Below are 19,708 nucleotides of genomic sequence, written 5' to 3'. Positions count from 1 at the left end.
GGGTGTCAGCTGTAGTAGCAAATAGCAGCCAGTCCAAAATAAGAAAATATATAAAAGGAGTCTCAAATGCCAACAGGATGGTAATCTGGGGCCTGATATTTCAGTCTAATATGTATTGAATTATACATGATAATTAGTATATGTGCAATATTTTCAGAAGTCTTCTGTTTCCTTAAAATGTTTCTGCAGTGCTTAGGTTTAAAAGTTTATATGACTGGCTTTTGAAGTCAACAGGAAGAATATATGCTAAGTGTAAGAGGGATAGCGATTCAAAGCTGAAAGTCAGTTGGTTTGAAATAAATATATAAAGGGTTTAAGATGAGTAATCTTACTTTTTAATGTGTCAGAGAGTATCCACGCAGTCAGTTCAGCAGAGTAGGTGGGAGGTGTTTGTTTTTTTTTTTTTTTTTAACTAACACTATAGAAATCCACTATACCTAGATTTCATGCCAAAGCCCTCAGGTGGCTTTAGCAAAAAATCCTTGTACCTCAACTGTGTTTGGCCTGAGAACTGTCATAAGAAAATAGATGTCTCAGGGACGATAGCAAAACAAACTGTGAAACTTATCCTACCATAAAATTAATTTGCTAAGTACTTTCACTGGGAGAAAATGGTTATACTTAAGGTCGAAATTCAGCCTGAGTTAAGGGAACACAGCTCCCAGTAATTTCACCTGGATACTTGCTTGTGTCTTTGGGGCTAATTTTTTTCCCCAACTGAATAAGTAACTTAGAAATTATCTTTTTGTATTTTGAGCAAGTAAAAATAAAAAATGTCTGCTTACCAGTATGAATCAGTACTGCTGTGAACAGATGTTATTCAAATGCTACTTGCTCCTGGAAAAGTTGGTTGAAATGTGGGGATGTGGTTAATGAATAGGTGCAAGTGTTTTCAACTCAGACGTTCCAGTTTTTAATGACTTAGCAGAATCAAAAATGAAGTTCTTCTTCTTCTTCTTCCCTGTTTTTATTTTTTAGTATCAAAAATGTATTGAGGCAAACTAAAAAATTACTGAAATAGAATAGTAAAGAAGGCAGGAGAAGGAGCAATTTACAATTGCTGTTGGAATATCTATTTTGAACCTTCAGAATCTAGTGTGTTTGAAACTGATTTAACATTTGCCTACACAGTTAGCTAGAGAAATGTCAAAATGAAATTTAAATTGTAAGATAATACATTATTTTACTTTCATCATAACTACAAGAATAACAGAAATTCCTCCTTTTTTATTAGCCATGAGAATTTTATTGCCATGAAAGATCTCTTATAAACCAAAATTATGTGTGTTTTTGTCATCATTAAAAAACATCACAATAAGAGAATTAACGATTTCACGCAACATGTTAAATGAGCTTGCTGTTGAGGCTGGTTTCAACTCCTGTAGGTGAGAAGGATGTGTAAACATAAAGCTCTATCTTGGATGAATGTATTTACAATTTAAATAAATTTATTTCATGCAGTGCTTTTAATACCTGATAACTAATCACAGCCCACTGAAGTCAGTGGATGGATTACAGCTGACTTCCGTGAATTAGGCATAAATTCTTAGAGGTCCCTTTTGAAAAAATCAAATATGCCCCATTCTTTTGAGCATAGCTGTGCAGCATGTGCACCTGTTTCACGTGGGCTTGGGGAACAAGGGAGAACTTCAGCCTGTGTTTAAAATTAATCATATGCCTTAAATGTTGTTCCCACAAAAACTGCTTTCCCTTTTCAAGGACCTTAAGTCATTCGCTAATGAAGTATTTTACTCTTGTGCCATAGATCTACTGTGGTACGTATTAATTGTACCATTTTAAAGAGAGACTTATTTCTAAAAGCGTGTTTCATTTGTATCTCTGTATTAAACTGCAGTTATGCAACCATATTTTATATAAATGTTCTTTATCACAATGACTTTCCTGTTCTTTTTTCCTAACTTCTTTCAGTAGAAAAGACTGGAGTTTCATGTTGCATCCAATTATAATACAATTTGCATAATAATTGAAAGTAGGTTGATGACAAAGTGTAAATTGCATTCAGAAAACAAAAAAAAGTTGACATTTAGTACTATTTTTCCAAATACAAGAGAGAAAAAATAGTTTGAGGTGTAAAATATATTGAAAATGAGAAAAAACGAAATACGTCTGAGCTTGCAATGACGTATTCTGTACTACAATAATGTGGACATTTTTCATCATTAAAGATATCATATTACTTAGGCATTTTAGAACTTGTATTATGCTGCTAATGCATTTCTTCTATTATAAATGTGTATTATTTTTTATATTATAGGATAGAGGAAGAAAGGAAAATATGTAGAGAAATAACTGTAAGCAAACAAAATTGATGCTTTTTGAAGGATAAAGGAAAGGTGGTGGAGTTAATTGCATACAGTTCCAAGTAGCTTTAGAACTAGCAAGAGGAAATTAGCTGTTGCGTGAAAACAGCATGAAATGTAATTCAGAGCAGCTGTCTAATTTATCAGCAAGAACAAACTGCTCATGTTCTTAAACTGTACTCAATTACTCTGTCCAACCTTCTTTGACCTGTTCAGCCTGGTAGTGTTTGCTTAAAACTGAAAACTAAAGAAAGTTTGCCAACCTTTTAAAATAAACTAAAAGAATCCCATGAGTTTCCTTTGCAATAGACTTCCATTAATTTTTGAATTTATATAACTCTACACTCATCATTTCTTTGGGAGAGATATATGACATTCTCTACTTAACTGTGCAGACTCAATAAACTTAAATTCTTTTGTGACAGATTTAAAAATATGACCAAACTGATGGCATATAACACCAAGCCTAAGGGATTCTTTTCTATAGGAGATGATCGTGAAACCTTGAGATAAAAACTGTGCATTGCTGGTAGCCCACTGGGATTGCTGTTTTATCCTGTGATTGTAATATTTCCTCATGTACTGACCATGGCTCTGTTCATACCGGTTTTCAGAACAATCTTTTAAACTCTACTCCCTCTACAATCTGGTTGGGAATGGAACAAAATATATAAACCAGCAACATAACAGATGTTCAAACAGAATAAAACAGTGTATCAACGCCAGTTCTTAGTCACACGTTCCAGTTTACACTCTCAGTCTCTTATAAAATCCCGTCACCTCTTGTTGCAAATATGAAGTTTCTTCTACAGAACAGAAATTACTCTTAACATTTTTAATTTTAACAGTACTTTCTTTTTCAGGGTAGGTTAGTCATTTACAGGACCACAGAAGGGTTGAGCCTGGAAAGGATCACTGGAGGTGCTCTTGTCCACCCCCCCTGCCCAAGCAGGGCCACCTACAGCCAGTGGCCCAGGACAGTGTCCAGATGGCTGCTGAGTATCTCCAGGGATGGAGACCCCGCCACCTCCCTCGGTCACCCTCACAGTGAAAAAGTGTTCTCTGATGTTCAGAGGGAACCTCCTGTATTTCAGTGTGTGCCCACGGCCCCTGGCCCTGCCACTGGCCACCAAAAATTCTGTATATAGTTCCGGCAAATACTGTTAATGCAGACAGAATAAAAAAAATAGTATTTTCCAAGGCCTCCATGCTATTTAGATGAATTAGCAAACCTTGCTTATTACTCCTCTGATGAGCAGGACAATTGCTTCTGTGGAAAACTTGTGTATCTTTGGTAATGCTGATCACAGTGGAGCCCTTTGGTGCTTGACCTTAAAAACACCTTTCAGATTATATAATTTTTGCAACAGAAATGTAAAAAGCAGCCTCCTGTCCTCTGTATAATTTTCCCAATTTCAACTTTTTTTCTCTGTAAATTAAAGATCTCTTTGACAATAGGGAAAGCAGGTAACAATTCTGTTGAACGAATCTACCTCTGGTATATTTTTATCTGTATTATTGATGCAACTTACACCTCTTTGGACATACTTCTCAGGCATTTTTAGGGTCTTAGTGAAACTAACTCAGTTCTAAAAGTATATATGTGTATAGATATGTTCTGTAAGATGAACAGAAACAGTGTAAGGTTGTGCGTATACGTGTATAATAAAACAAACCATATCTTAGTTATAGCCTTAAATCTACCCTTAAACCAAGTGCTATTGAGAAAATGCCAGTCACTAGGGGTTCTGGACAAAAGTCTTGTGAGCTGAAGCTGGGATAGAACATTTGTAGGAGCAGTGTAATGTTCTTAGGTTCTGTAAAACACGTGCCAAGGTAATTTTGATTTAGAAACTATAAAGGCACATAATTACCATGGTGTATCTGTATAGGTGATAGCGTGAATGTGTGACAGGTCTCAAAATACAACAGTATGTGCGTGCTCTTTGTGAAGTCTTGCAGGATTTTATACTTGGCCATATTTTGTCTGCAATGGAAGAAAGTGCCAGATCATTACTGGGAGTGATTATGGACACAAAGTTTGGTGGAGTGGGAAATATGTGATGAAGAGGATGGTATACAATGACATCTGGATTTCTGTGTGAACTGCTCATAGACAGGGTTAAGTTACAGAAATGAAATACAATCCAGTGTAAAAGTCAGAAACAAAGTGTTTGAATTCAGAGAAGAAAGACTTTGAAGTGAGAAGCTATGGTTCTGAAAGAAGGTGAATATGAAATCACAGCTAAGTGCTGTGGCAGAGCCTATTTCTGTGCAGGGGAACTTCATACTACCTCTGGTTTTGTCTTCTAGTAGAACTTGCACTTGATACCATGTCCAGTTCTGGTGTACACTAATTGAGAAGAGCACTGAGAAATAAGGTATGGTATGAGAAGTAAGACGCATACTTATAAAAGAGGAGTTGGAGCTATGTTTGTTTAGCTTTGTAAGAGAAGTTTGTAAAACAACTTGGCTGCAGGGTATGACAGGAATTCACTTACAGAGAGTGCTTCAGTCTAACAGACAAAGGTATAGCAAGGTACGGTGTCCGTGTGAAGGATATTAAGGGCAGTGTGTGGGTGTTAAAAGGGTTCCTTCCCTCCCAGCTGGTGTCATATTCCATCTTGAAACTTCACGTGCCTTCACCTCGCACCAAGCTTGAGTTTTCTGTCAGTGCCTCTGTGACCTTTACTGACACAGCTCGTGTTCTATCGGTTTCCTAAGGACTCACCCAAATCACTGAACATTTGTGCATCTGTCTAATCCTTTTTCATGCTTGGAATATCTTTCCTTGCCTAAGATCCCTGTCCGCCCATTTTTTGCCTTCATACACAGTTTGTTGCATGGGGACCCACAACATTACCGGTTGTAAAGTAAAGCGGAATAAGGCAGTGAAACTTCTTGAGGGGAAAACACCGTCCGTTCTTCTGTGCACTTGAGCTTACTTGACTCATGGTTACACTGGTTTAAACACACTTGTTGCTTCTGGTTAATGTTGCGCTGAATATTGATTTTTAGTTCATTGTGTATCCCATTGAATTGTTATTTTTTCTGCAATGCACGTTGTGTGGAGCTTTTCGCTCAGCCAAAGGTGTTCCTTGTGTACCTGGGTGAAGTTGCTGGAAGACATCGCACAGTCCTGGGGCTTAATTCAGGGGAATGTGTTAAGCAGAGATCATCCATATGTGCTGTCCACATCTATTCATATAGTACATAGGTGGGAATTCTGAAAGCAATTCAGTATCTTGGCTGGCCCAGGCTTGCTGAAAGTCTGCAGGGATTGTGCTTTATAGGATAAATAAAAAGAAAAGAAACACCAAAATTCAAACATCCTACAGTTTCTTAAGACTGCTGTTTGAGATGACAGAATTTTACAGATGAGCTTAAACAGTTCATGTCTTCCTTACTCATCCCTTGTATTTTTTTTTTTTTTTTTTTTTTTTTTTCCCAGAGCAATAGCCATTTTCTCTCCCTTATTTTCAAAACTCTTGTGGATCATGTGTTTCAGTAGGGTTATATGGTGTATGTTTGAGGATATGAGGTATTTCTGTGCCCAGTTCTACTTTGCTGTAGAAGACACTTGTGCAGAGTGAGGAATCTGAGGAAGGGGAGTATGATTGATGGAAAAGCACGAGAAACTTTTCTCTTGAAATTAAGCAGATGAGTCTGTATTTACTCATCAGTTAATAACATGAGTTGTACTTTTAAATAAAGCACATGAAAAAATAGCTGTATAAAACTGTTTCTATAATCTTTTGATGATGAGATACGAGCAGTTTTGAGTCAGAAAACTTTCTTTCAAATCATTCACAGGTGCAGAGATTGAGATAAATCCGATTGTGAACATTACTTAACAGTAACAATTGCATCTCATTTTACCACAGATTTTATGTAAGTGAAAATAACTGAGAAAGGTTTAAAGTCATTCTTGAATCTTGAAAGAGCCTGCTGGTGAAGAGAGGGAGGGCTGATGCCAGATGTGTCATAAACAATTCCCAAGATTTATAGAAGAGTGTCGTGGTTCGAGCTCAGAGGGGAACTAAGCACCACAGAGCTGCTCATGTCCCCCTTTCCCCCCAGCGCTGAGAAGGAGAAAATAAGTCAGGCGTGGGATCTGAGATAGGGCAGGGAGGGGTGAATCACCCATTATGGTCATGGGCAAAAGGCAGACTTGTTAGGGGAAGGAAAAAAGAACATGCATTTATTACAGACACTAACAACATGTAACAGAGCAGGACAGTGAGAAGCATTGCCACATTTTGAGCACACTTCTCCCCACCCCTCCCTTCTTCCAGGGCTCAGCTCTGCTCCCGATATCTCTACCTCCTCCCCCAGCGGCGCAGGGGCAGGGAATGGGGGGTGCAGTCCGTGCTGCCGCTGCTGCCATCTTCGGTGGGGGAGCTTCTGGAACTTCTCCTGCTCCATTGTGGTCCCCTCTCTCACAGGAGACAGTCCTCCACAAACTTTCTCCAACTGGATTCCCTCCCACGGCTGCAGCCCTTCCCGAGCTGCTCCGGCGTGGGACACCCCCGCATGCTGCAATCCTCCCAGCGCTGAATTACAGCAGCGGGGGCTGCTTCTTCCCACAGGATCCCGTCTGACTTCAGGCATAGTCACCTTAATTGTTCATTTGGCACCCCCCGCAGGCCCTATATCAGTGTCTGCTCCACCGTAGATCTCCATGGGTGGCAGGGGGGGGCCACCCTGCCGTCTCACCACAGGATACAGGGGGGTCTCTGCTCCGGCACACCTCCCCCCTCCTTTCTTCCTCCGTTCCTCCACTGACCTTGGTGTTCATGCAGCTGCAGCAACTCCTCCTCACAAGTCCCACTGCTCATCACCACATCCCTTCTTAAATACGTTATCACAGAGGTGCAGCTGATCGGCTCAGTTTTGGTGCAGAGGTGGAGCTGACTTGGAGCTGGGGGAGCTTCGAGAAGCTTCTCACAGGGGCCACCACTGTAGCCCCCTCCCCTGATACCAAAAAACCCCAGCACTCACTCAAACCCGGGACAAAGAAAGATGCTTGAGGACTGTAGTAGGGAATGAGAAGGACCATGGTGGGTTGGGAATGGCCAGTAAGTTACAGATGACAGAACTAAAGTGCCTGAAGTGGTGTGTGAGATCTAATTAACTTTGTCACAGTAGTTCTATTTTTAAGATGCGTGTGATGAGGAAGGGTTACTGGACTCAACCTTTGCTTCTAAGTGCAGGTGGTTCGTGATTAAGTCAGGAGTGGTCTGGAAGTAAACAGAAGTCTGTTTTGTTTTGACAAAACAGGCTTGAAAGTCTTCCATTGGTTAGGGATGTAGTACAGAAGTGTACAGTATATTTATTGTAGTCAAAAATAAATCAGTTTGTCACCAGGAAGTCATGTGCCAGTTCCATAAGCTCATGATATGCCTAAATCTGCATGTGTCTGTAGCTCTTGAGCAGTGGTGTGAGAAAGGTTTGGTATGTCCTGCAGTATCTTTTAAAGTCAGTTTGTAGTCCTGAGTGGAAATGGAAGTGAACCTAGTAATAACTAGATCACAGATGTTTTTCTTTTGAATCTGGTTGTTACCACACAACTGGTTTGAGATTTTTTCCCTACAGCTCGGTTGGCAGTAGGCTGAACTTCCCCAGATGATTTTTCCCTTAAAAAGATTTGGGAGCCATTGTGTAAACCTTCTGCTGGTATTTGTGTTGGCCATGAACTCTGACAAAGGAGCAGATCAGGCAGGTAAGGTGATTATGGTTTCTTAGCACAACTCTCCACAGAGTGTCTTTATGGTCTGTGCCTTTGTCATTGTCATGTTACACATTTGAAAAGTTTGACATAACTGAAAAGGCAAATAATTGTGTGGTCTGTTTACAGATGAATGATAACCGTCTAAATTTCATCTAGTGCAGCTGACATGCCTGCATTGAGGGAGGATAGTCATGATCCTTAATACATCTTACAACAGTAAGGAAAACTGCAGTAGTTTATTAAAATAACTGTAAAAGGTTATTTGTTTTTATTTAGGACTCTCAGTAGAAAGACAAGAGGCAGAAAAATGTTGCTCTTTGTAAAGATAGATGTATGTTGGGTGGATCTCTCATAATCATATTATTAAAAAAAATGGTTTATTCTGATAAATAGATATTTGTTCCATCACAAATCTTATTATTCCCTTGCTGAGATAAAGAAAGCACAAACAAAAGGTTCTGTTTCAAGGGGGAGAATCCAGGCTGAGAATGGTGACTGTTGAGAGTAGTTACGGATGTAGCTGAGGCAGGATGTTTTGGTCCTTTTAGAAACAGCAGTATCCACACGCACTGCTCAAATCATTACTATGGGTTTGATTCTTGTTCTTACAGCTTTCCTATGTGCCTGACCAGCTGCTTGAGAAGCAAGATATGAGTTTGTCTTGATAGAGTTTCAAAGTTGGACTTCTTTTAATGATCAGGCAATTACTTCTTGTTTCATATCTTGATACGCTGCTAGCATGATTCAATGTGGCCCTTTGTTTCAGTGCCTTGATCTGCATTTTTCCTCTCTCCTTCTGGCAATTAGATTAGTCAGTAATCAGCTCTTTAAATCCAGATCACCTCTTCTTAGGTTCTTGGGCAATACCATTACAGTGAAACTGATCTTCACTGGAGCCCATAGCTGTTTTTAAAACAGTAATAATACAGTATGAATGTGGAAAGAAAGAATAAAAATATACTGTTTATCTTGTCAAAAGCCTGTCCTTTTCTATAATCTTAGAATGCTTTTATTTTTGATATCCATGTACTTTACTGTACAATCACCGTTCCTGCTTCAAAGAGGGTGACTTGTTAATGATCTCTCTGTCGATTAAGGGCAAGGATAACAAGGTCACTGGGGAGAATAAATAGAAGAGCAGGAAGTGTTCCTTGTTTTGCCCATTTAAGTATCTCTCCTTTATAATCTTTATTCTCCATAAATCGTAAATAACATGATCTGACAGAAATATAGATTGCCTTACTACACAGTAATGAATGCTTTAAGAATCATGATCGTTTGGGAAACTATGCCAAGAAACAGAGAATTTTGTCTTCAGTCATCCAAAAATGTGCATTATAGAGCTGATCTTCGTCTTTGGCATCTATCAAACAGCTCACTGGAAGCAGCAGAGCTAGTAAACAAAGCATGTTGGAGTAAAATGGTCCCCCATGGGGAATAATTTAAAGTCATAGTGAAGTGTTGTTTTCAAAGACATTAAATTACATTTCCACTGGAATACCAGACATACTAAATGCATGTGTGATGGAGAGTTCAGGTTAAAAGAGGTTACTGCTTTTGCATTCACTGAAAAGCTCAGCAACTCACATTTATCTCAGTCTCTCACATTCTGGCTCTGTACAAGCCTGCAGTACTTCCACCAATTTGTATGAACGTTATTTAAGATGTGTCAATACCTTATATTTTCTTTTCTTATTTTTTTTTTTTTATTATTTTTTTTTTATCAGTCTGTTTTATATATACAAAACCAGAGGCTAATAAGTAGATACTGTTTTATTGTCGCTTCAGTTGGGCTACTTTTATGTTTTCAAACATATACAGTATGTCCATAATATAGTGATAGACAGAATGGAAGGGCCTCTAATAAAGAGACAGGGAATTGCAACTACAATTTTCTAAATTTTGTTTTGTTTTGTTTACTTGACAGCTGTCTCTTTTGTTTCTTTGCATAGCTGGAGGTTGCATTTAGCTTAGGCAGTGAATTGAGTTACCTAAAAACAATTTCTGTCCAGAACCCTCACCAAGAATTGCTGCATTCTCTAAACCAAACTCCACAAAGAGTTGCAGGTGTACATACTTGGACGGTGGTTTAGGAAGAGGATGTGGAGGTGTCTTTTTGCACTTCCTCTCTCAAAGGTACTATTATATTTTCTCTTCTTGACATCTGCTTAGCAAAAGGTAAACTTCAGTATGAAGTGAGCTGCAATGAACTACTGTGAGCTTCGCAGAACTATGAACAGATCTTTGTTTAGGGAGTTTTGGAAACTAAAGATTAACAACATGATTTGTAGATGGAATCATTTTTCAAGACAGAGACCTGACAAACTCATTATCCTTTTTTAGCCACAATTCTAAACTATCTTACTGTTCGTAAACTCCCAATTGCCAGAATTTCCTGTTAACGTCTCATAGGCTCTTCCAAATAGCAAACTGTACTGAAAATCACTCACCTACATGCCTTTTAATGTTGACTTTATGTGGATAGTCTGCTTCTATTGAGATAATAGTATCTAATATTATTACTGAGAGTTATGTTAGGCTGCTAGACTGTAGAGGCCCAATTCTTTGTGCATGATACGATATCCATCTTGCCATCTCTACCATCAGGACCCACACGAAGTTGCTTTTCACCCCTCCTTTCTTCTGTATGCTGAATTCCTGCCTGCTTCCCCTTCCAATGCCGGCCTCCTTGTCAGCGCTGCCTTTTCAGAAGCTGAACCTGCTAGTTCGGCGGTGGTTGGAGGCCGAGGGGCACCAGGGCTCTGCTCTGGAGGGCTGGAGGCGGAGAGGAGCTTGGGACGGCCGGTGAAGGGACACTCAGCTGGTGTTTTTCTAATTGACGGGGCTAGCACCAAGGACACAGACACCAAGTTAAGGAGATAGGCTCATTGTACTTTAGTTGAAAGCAGCAGAAAGAATAAGCAAGGTAATGCACCAAAATAATTTAAACAAGGTAATGCACCTAGTCACTTCTACATAAAGTTAATACAAAAATAAGCAATAGATAACAAGGCCGTTAAAAAATAAGGCAGTGCATCCAGTCATTACTATACTGGTTAAGTCATAAAGCTAACTATAGCGATTAAGAAAGATACTTCACCAACTGCCCTCCTACTTTACCATCATCCAGATCCGTGCATCAGCTGGGGAGTCCCGTCACAGCGAAGGATTGGAGAGGTGAGGCCTCCATCTTTGCTGTGAGAGAGTCCGGCTTTTATACAGGTTAACAAACGGATCTACAAATCTAATGGTGTATGACAAAATGCACAGGAGACATCGGGTGGGTTGGCTCGCCTCGCCATCCTCTTTTGGGATTCTTCCCCAAGCCAAGGCTCAAGGAGGAACTGAGAGAGTTTGTGTACTCAGCCTTGATAGCATGTTTCTAAACTAAGAAACGTCAGTGTATTCCCATATCGTTTTATCTAAGCATATTGTAATCGTTTTATCTCACTAACGAGACATTCTATCTGAGCTGCATCTTTCGCTAATGATTGGACACCGATATTATATAATGTTTGGTTGTGAGGTTCATCTAGAGGGAAACTGTGGCTCAGGCCTCCGTGCTCCGGCTGGGAAGGGGCCGGGGCCGCTCCTGTGCGGCGCGGGCCTGGGGATGTATCATGTAGCGGGGACGGCCAGACAGGGAGACGAGGAGAAGGAGAAAGGCTCGGAGCCACAAGAACGCTTCAGCCATTTCCACGCGTGGAGGGGAGAGGGGCAGTTTGCCTTCCGCCCTTGCCCACGGCGGTCCCTGTGCCGCAGGGGCGGCGGGGCTGGGGGCAGAGCGCGTGCCTGGGTGTCCGTGGGCGGCCGCGTCGCGGGGCCTGTGGTGCCCACCGAGGTGGGGAGCTGGGCGGCTTGCGACTCCACTGGGACCTTATTCGTTCGCTTGGGACTTCAAAGAGGTACCCGAAAGCCACACACAGCCTTTAATCTGCCTCGGCGCAGAACTGTTCCTTGTGTAAAAAGAGCCACCTCAGCCAAGTAATCCTAGTGCCGTTGTCCATTTAGTTAATCTAGTAGGCGATTTTTTTTTTTGTTGTTTGGTGGGGTTTGGTTTGAAGCTGCAGAGCAGTTGAAGTGATACGCTGCCATACTCAAAAATACCCTGACCTACTCATTTGGAAAATCACCACCTTTTACGTTGCATTCATTGAATTTATCTAGCCTAATTCACTGTGCAAGCGTTGGAGCAGGCTTGCTGCTTGCTTCACTGGTGGCTTCATAAATGCTGCATCTTCCAGATAGCTGCCCGGTGTCAGACTGCCAGCCAGTGTGCGTATCCCTGGTTTTCAGGTGCAACTAAAAAGTATTAGAGCTTTTGAAACATACGCTTTAAAGGAGCACTAGTGTGTCAGTGTTTTCCAATTTTTAGAGGTCACACAACATTATAAGCAGATTTTGTGTTGTCACTCAAGAATGTTTGGAGATTTTCTCAGTTCGGATTCACATTATTTTGAAATTCATGGCTTTTAGATTTGAACTGGATATTCAGAGAGTGGAAACACATTTCAGGTTCTTTCCTTCATTTGTTTTTATGATGGTAGCATTTGGTGCCAAATGGGGCATTTTAATCACTTCTTTAATGCTGAAATTATGTGATTTTTTTCTTTTTTTTTTTTTTTTTAGCATTCCACATCAGAGAAGTAAGGTAATTAGAAGAAAAGATTAATTTATGTGTCCATAGAGGTATACTTAGCAGTCCACTGAATTTTCATTTGAATTTCAAAATGCTTTGAGAAATACAAGTTTACATTTATTTAAAACAAACAAAAGCAAAGGCCTCAGAAAGAAATTTTTTTGCAGGGCAAGTACCGTATGTAGTTTTATTGTCTTGTATACGGTGGTGATCTTAGCTTTCTGAGGAATACCAAGTTAGAAGTAAACCTTCATCTGCACGCTGCTGCTTTGTTTTTTCATCATTGAAACTTCATTGATTTGAAAACTACAGGTGTGAAACTTTCCTCATTAAATTACATACTACAGTTGATAGGGCAGATCCATCTAAACCATTATCTTCTCTCTGGAAAATGAAAAAAAGAACCAAACTGAAGTGTTGCTGACCTGTTTTATCTGAGTATTATTATAGCAAAAGAAATAAGGGAAGGCATGCTCTTAAAATATTTAAGGTATAACAATTTGATGCAGCTTTTAAAAAAGTATTTAGGGAGACTGAGGAAAAAAAGACCTTTGCATTATTTGGTATTAGGTGGTTCTTATAAGCCTATCACGTGCAGCTGTTGAAGGTAACTGGGGCGTGCGAACGCTCTTGTTGGTACAGATTGTTCCAATAAGTTCATAGATAAAAAGGCTGCATGCGGGAGGGAGTCTGGGGATAGGATAAGCCTAAAAATCAACATACTGGGTGTGAAGGAAGAGCTGGAAAAGGGACTACAACATAAGAGCTGCTTTGCTGAAGCTTTAGCTTCTGGTTTTGCCTTGTTGAAGGTGAAACACTTCTGTGCGCACTTCCTATCTGGAATTTCTTCCACTGAATTTTCTCCTACAGGTCAAAACTTTTATTGTGTGTCCGTCAAAATGGCATGAGGGTGGAGGGAAGCTAGTTACACAGACTCTTGCAGTTGGTCACAAGGGGTGAAATGGTCGCCCTTTAGAGAACCAACACAGAACTCCTGCCTGTGGGCGCAGGATCTCCACAGAGGGCTCAAATTCAGCAAGTCGTTTCGACACTGTGACAATCCCTGGGATGGGGCTGGGGTTGTTCCCAGTAATTTAGGTTTGACAGTACAGGATAGTGCCAGTGAAATACCTGCCGGGTTATGCGCCTGTTTCACCAGTCATGACTGCCAGCTCGCGTGTGTCCCAGTGCTTCCCGAGTCTCCGCGGTGGTGACGGCCAGGGCAGCAAGGTCACCATCGGTACCAGCAAATGCCTGTGTGCTTAACCTTGACAGGTGGCTCCAAATTTTGTAACCCTTCTTATTTCTTAATAAGGGTCCCTAAAGATCTGTTTGTATTTGGCTATTTATTCGTGACTAGAGTTAAGAGTTTTTACACTTGTTAGAGCTTTTTAAATGTGTTCTTAAAAAGATAATGGCCCCTCCATTGAATCCAATTTAAACTGTTTATCATTTTGCTTCTAGGCACATGTGTTTTCTTCCATTAGTACTACTGCTGCTTGCTGTAGTCAGACTGCCGTAAGTAGGACCCTTTGCATTGCGAGTGGTTCCTTTTGTGTGTAGCAGTGTCTGTGATTATTAAAGAAAGTTTCTTTTCTTTAAATAAGGGATTTGACTTTTTTATTAGGCCTAAAGGCTATTAAATTTTAAATGCCATTTGTTTTTCATTAAAAAGGGGTTTCTATTTTAAATCCTAGACTTATTTTTATTAGAAAAGTAATACTCAGCTTTTCATTTTTATTTTTTTTTAATTTATTGGTGCTTAATCCATCAGCTAAATACAGAGCTCTAATCCCATATGGAAAAGTATGCCTTGCTTGTGTGTGGGTGTGTGCACATGTGTGTATGTGCATGGGTATTTTTATTCTTCCACAGTTTTTAATTTTTCTTTGGCTTCCTCTGCTTCTTCTAAATTTGTCTGGGTGCAGAAATTATGAACGTTGATTAAAGATTCATTTATATTCACATGCAGCACTGGAAAACCAGTGTAGTCCTGAAGGGAGAAGCGTTCATCCTTCTTTTCTTTCATTCTGCCCATAATTAGAGATGCTTTTTCAATGTGCTTTCTAAAATAAAAACTTGTATTTGATATGTTTTCCTCAGTTCATCTACATTTAGTTGCAGTGCTACCTCCTTTTTCAAAACCAGACAGATGAACCATCTGCTGGAGGCATATGAGCGTCGTAGACAGGATCAAACCTAAAATTTATCAGCTGTACCCTTGTTAGGTGTTGTCATATTAGTCGATAAGGATCTCGGTTGTGGCTTTAGGGAGGAAGTGGGAGGTGGCATAAGAAGCCTGAAAGCTGCTGAACTGAAAGTAGCATGTGTATTCCCAGTTGATCTTGCTGACAGGAAACTTTGATTTGGGTGTCGCAGTTACAGTGGAGCAGAAGCAAAAGTTCTTAACCACAAAAGTACACTAAAAGCCGATCACAATTTCTGCAACTTCTCTTTTCTGCTGAGCTTTTGCAGAGGGTGCAAGGCTCCCCTGCGACACCCTCCCTACCTGTCCGAGTCCCGTGTAGAGATGATGCTCGCAGGTGGGGGACCCTGTGGTGCCTTGGCTGGGCAGGGAAAGGGGCTCTCACTGAGGTGTCCTCCTTTAAGATTCACCCGCCATCGTGAGCTGCAGAACTGACCAACAGATCTTGATGCTGGTGGTCAAACTAAACGCATTTGGTTTCTGCATATGAGCCAAAGTTTTTGTTCCTGCCCCATGTCACCATCATCAACGCCCATTCGCGTGTTGAAGTTTGACTAACTGTGTTGCAGTCAAGGAATGTTAGAGAGAAAACTGTGTAAAGGAGCATTGTTAAAACCTCCAAAGACATAGCATAGCAGTTATCACATGGGGCACAAATTAGCATGAATCTGTCACGGATCTGTGCCTCAAAGCAAAACTGTAACACAAAGAGAGAGGTGATTCTGTCCTCCAATAAACAACAAAAACCACGGAGGGTTTTTCAGCTGTTGAATTTTTTTCTGACTAATTTGAACAGGCTTTTCTGTGTTTACAAGAAGCGTAACAAAATGAAAGAAACTCTTCTGTTATGCAAGTTAAATTATTTAATAGTCTTTTGGACCTTTTGCTTATGAATTATGAATTACAAAATTTTGCAGGGGTGCCAACCTCCATGGCAAAATCTTGAATTATCAGAATTCCAGTTTGGCATTTTCTGTTCCTTGGCAAATTGGGAGTGGAAAAGTAGTTTGATCTGTCTATTTCACACTCATATTCTGTATAAAATTTACTAAAATGTTACTGAATTAAAAACATTTAAGAGTTTGGTTGGTTTGACTGTTCACTTTTGTTTATGCTTTTCTCGTTTATGTACAAAATTGGTTGACCATACAATTTTTACATGTACAGGCTACTTCAGCTGAGAAAAATACAAGTAAGCAGATTGATTTCAGTGGCAACTATTGCCATTTTTTAAAAAATACCAGTTCTGAAAATACTTAAGGTCTCTATTTAAAGTTAAAAGTCTGCAGACATGTTTTTGGCTTAATCTCCTAACTGTGGCTGTATTGATGGTGCATTTCTTGGCCAACTGATATTTGGGGAAAAAAACTGGAGTAGTTTTGAGGCTGATAACAGTGAGAGATTCTTTTGACTTTGTGGGCCATCGTGGTTTAGGCCTGACCCTGAAAGTAAGCAGCTTTTTGAAGAATAGATAGTAGTTTAGAGGTTGCAACCTCAAAAATCTTTTTTTTTTCTACATGTTAGCCTTATAGGCCTGATTTTTTTATCGTTCCCATAATTCTAAAAAAGAAAAATACCTTATTACTTCCTCATTTTTAGCCTTTAATCCAGTCTGAAATTGGAAATGTGTGTCAAAGTTTAACCCAAGTGACCAGGTGATATTTGAGAATAAAAGATTTTAAAATGGTTCCGCTTAACAGAAGATGTACTTTTAATATTTTCCTGAATCCTTGGGCTTAAAAAACAGAAGTGCTTTTCATGACAAAATTGAAATCCCATAGGTAACTTTGCTGCCATGTGTAGAAGCTGTTGTCCAGAGAAGGAATTATATAAACTAAGAAAAACTGTGTTACAGGAAATTGGGGTGGAAGATTTTTTGTCAACAAAGCAGGAGTAAAAAGTGTGATGATAGTCATTAAGGAGTTCTCCTGCTTGAACTCCAGACTGTCCACTGCTATGTGTCTTATTATTTCTTTTTTCTTCTGAAAAGATGCCATTTCATTTCTTTGCATATTTTTGTGTCTGAATACTGTGATGACCTCTGGGATGACCATGTCCCCATTGGTCCAGAAAAGTGAATTTTAACTGACTAAATCAACGTTAGGCAGAAATTCCTCAGATCTGTGTCATGAGTTCCTGGCCTGGACTCCTATTCCCGTGCAGAAACCCACCAATTTCAGATGGACTGTCTCTGGATTTGCCCCAGTGGGTTTCAGCACAGACCGAGGTTTACAGTTTAGCTGGGAAGAAAACCCTGGGGAGATAATTTCAGACTCTTAACTTATTCACTAGAGAACACTGCTTCTCATACAAATTGCTACAAATCTCTGTACTTAGTGAGGCCAACTGTGAAATGAGAATAATAATGCTTATGCACCTTTATAAAGTGATTTCAAATCTACAAATGGAAATTTGAGTTCAAAGCATTATTATTAAACACATTTTCCAGATAGGGTAATGAAGAAGAGAGAGACTCAGTTCCTTTCTTTAGTATCTTTTCCCCAAATTTATTAACTCGCTGGTCAGGGTGTATTTTCTTGCCTCTCTGGAACTGATAAACAGCTAATAAAAGTCCTTTACAGCTAATGTTTAGTCTGCATAAATTATGCTTTTAGATATTCAGCTGTAATTTCCTCTATAAGTTGACCCAAATGTTGCTTAACACATAGAGAAGTCCTCATCAGGACAGAAACCATTTAAGTTTTTAAGGAAACTTTTATTTTAAGGAGGTGTCTGTAGACTACTAGATGATCAGCAGTTCTATAAATTGAACTACTCTGTTAGTCCATGAAGCAGATGAAGAAAGCCAAAGGTTTTCTCATGTAATCATATTACAAAAATCATTAGATGAAGAAATAGTAATGCATGTGATACTGTTTAAATCACCCTTCTTTTTTAAGCCTGTAGGATTTGCATTTTCAAGTGTAGCTTCTTTGATGTAAAGGCCAGAAAATTGCTTTAAATAAATTAAAGTTATTGGTAATATTGTACATGGGACTTTTTTAATGCTGAAAATGGCAAAATTCCATTGATTTTAAAATCTGCCAAATAATGTGAGGTTCAAGCCTTTGAAGTGATGTAAGCAGTTGTCTCTTAAATGTTAGTTTCTTGTTGGAAGTACCAATATGATTCAGGTTGCCCTGGGTTTTGTGAATTGGACTTGTGCTCGCTAGGACACCAATTCAGCAAATTCTGGTGGCAGAGCTAAGTGCTGTTAAAATGGAAGCAATTGTGCAGTTCCCTGGGAATGGCTAAGGAGGCTTTAAGGTTTAAATCTAAGCCTGCACTAGGGTGTCATTTTGGTGGATTTTTTGGAGTGGGTCACTGGTGTCTCAGACTGGGTGTGCAGAATGTTAAAGATGTTTTTAAAGGGCAGCAGTTAATCGGTGAGCTCTTGATACTTCTTTCTCAGTATCATTCTGCTTGAGGCCACAAGGGTGTGCGGACAGCTGTGCACACTCGAAAGGTGAAGTGACTTGAGAAAGAAAATACTAAAAGAAGCTGGAGAGAAATGCAATGTACAGAGTTTTTGAAGGATCGCAAAAAGCTATGGTGATTTTGGATGGAACAGCAGTGTAAGCACTAGAATATGCACTGAGGTCCACTTTAAATAGTCAAATAAACCAGAAGACATCCAGATGAAATTATTTTATGACGGTCTTTATATTCACTGCAGGAGAAGCAATAAAGATATTTACAATACAAAGTTGTGTATAAGGAACCTAAATTAGGTCTCAGAAAGAGATATTGCTTATTTAAAAAGAGACGTTCGCTAAGGCAGTCATGTTACTTTTCTGCTGTATGGATTTATGGTTTTGAAATGGTTATGCCCCATAACTCTTAATTAAGCTTGACAGTTTTAGTATTGAAATTGAGGGAGCTGGTTGGAAAGGCAGTCTGCAAACAAGGGCCTCTCTTAATGGTCCCAGAGCCTGTCTTTGTTTACAGGCTTCACTGTATTGTGGAGGAAGGAAGAAAGTAACAGTTATCTTTAATTATACATGATCTGCAGCATGTCAAAACAAGGGACCATAAACAAGCACAAGTGGCTTATAATAAAAGCAGTTATCATAGACTGTGTGTAGTGACTAAACCCACCAAACCTTATTTGTGTGACAAGTATCTTATGGGAACAGATTGTCATAATGATTCGGTGGGTCTACCTATGTAAGTAATGTACTTACAGGCATGCTGTGTGGGACCTACTTTCTTATGAGCCTTTATTTGCTGGATATAGTGTTGTGTACTGCCAGACTATGAAGTGATCCCAAATATACTGTCAGACTATTTACTTGCAAAGGGCTTTTCCAATCTTGTTTAAAAGTTAGATGAAAGATGAACAGCTCTCGATCCACAATTTTCAAGATTAAATAATTTTTTTACACCTTTGGAAGAATATTCTAGCAGTGTTCTACATTTGTTTCTTTGTCACCCGGTAGTTTTATTCCATAATGCAAATGTTGGCCAGTTCCTGATTTTAGTAAGCCCACCAAATAGCTTATTGGAGCTATTCAGTCCACAGAACTTTGATTTTAGGTCTTTCTGCCAGATGCAACTCAATGACATATTGCAGAATAAAATCTGAAGAGGATCTTCGTCCAGGTTACATAAAAATTCCTTACATGGCTGACAATGTAATGTAATTTTCATTGCTTTTGGTTTTTTTAGCTTTCTTTTTGTTTATTTTAGCTTGTTTTCTCCAGATGTAGATTTATCTATTTATAAAATATATAGAAGTAGGTCTTAAAAATGCTTTGTTAAAAAAAAAGCCAGTAGCGGATGTAAAGTTATAGAATGTCCTAAAACAGGCA

At 39.4% G+C, this 19,708-nt stretch overlaps 1 protein-coding gene across 3 annotated transcripts in view; it reads left to right on the top strand.

The window, feature by feature from the left end:
• The window catches only part of TPK1 (thiamin pyrophosphokinase 1), a 327,111-nt gene that overhangs the window by 32,355 nt on the left and 275,048 nt on the right, over positions 1-19,708 (top strand). The window contains exon 2 of one of the 3 annotated variants that reach the window (XM_042806374.1): positions 14,156-14,209. The exons of the other annotated variants lie outside the window; for them this stretch is intronic. The gene's annotated coding sequence lies outside the window, so the exon portion shown is untranslated. The remainder of the gene's footprint in view (positions 1-14,155; positions 14,210-19,708) is intronic. 3 annotated transcript variants of the gene reach the window in all.

Source organism: Tyto alba, unplaced genomic scaffold (assembly GCF_018691265.1).
Source record: "Tyto alba isolate M040663 unplaced genomic scaffold, T.alba_DEE_v4.0 Super-Scaffold_46, whole genome shotgun sequence".
Taxonomy (NCBI): Eukaryota; Metazoa; Chordata; class Aves; order Strigiformes; family Tytonidae; genus Tyto; species Tyto alba.
The sequence above is the reverse complement of the archived record's forward strand: the minus strand, read 5'-3'. Positions and strand labels throughout refer to the sequence as shown.